This window comes from Nannospalax galili, unplaced genomic scaffold (assembly GCF_000622305.1).
Source record: "Nannospalax galili isolate Female #2095 unplaced genomic scaffold, S.galili_v1.0 scaffold524, whole genome shotgun sequence".
NCBI classification, from domain to species: Eukaryota; Metazoa; Chordata; class Mammalia; order Rodentia; family Spalacidae; genus Nannospalax; species Nannospalax galili.
This window is the reverse complement of record NW_008350330.1, coordinates 689431-689637: the sequence shown is the minus strand read 5'-3', so window position 1 is coordinate 689637 and position 207 is coordinate 689431.

The following is a 207-nucleotide window of genomic DNA, read 5'->3' as shown; positions in this document are numbered from 1 at the left end:
GGAAGAATGAGAGATGCAGGACAAATGTAGGAAAGAGGACAGAAGGTTCCAGAGTAGGGAGAACAAGAAACATAGGGAGGAGATGGCCAGAATATTCTTGGCTGGGGTGAAAGAGAATCCTGAGTCCCCCCAAAGGGTGGGCCCCCGCCAACCTCGACTAGGACGAGTTCAATGCACCCTGTGCAAAGGATACGGACATTGGAAGAA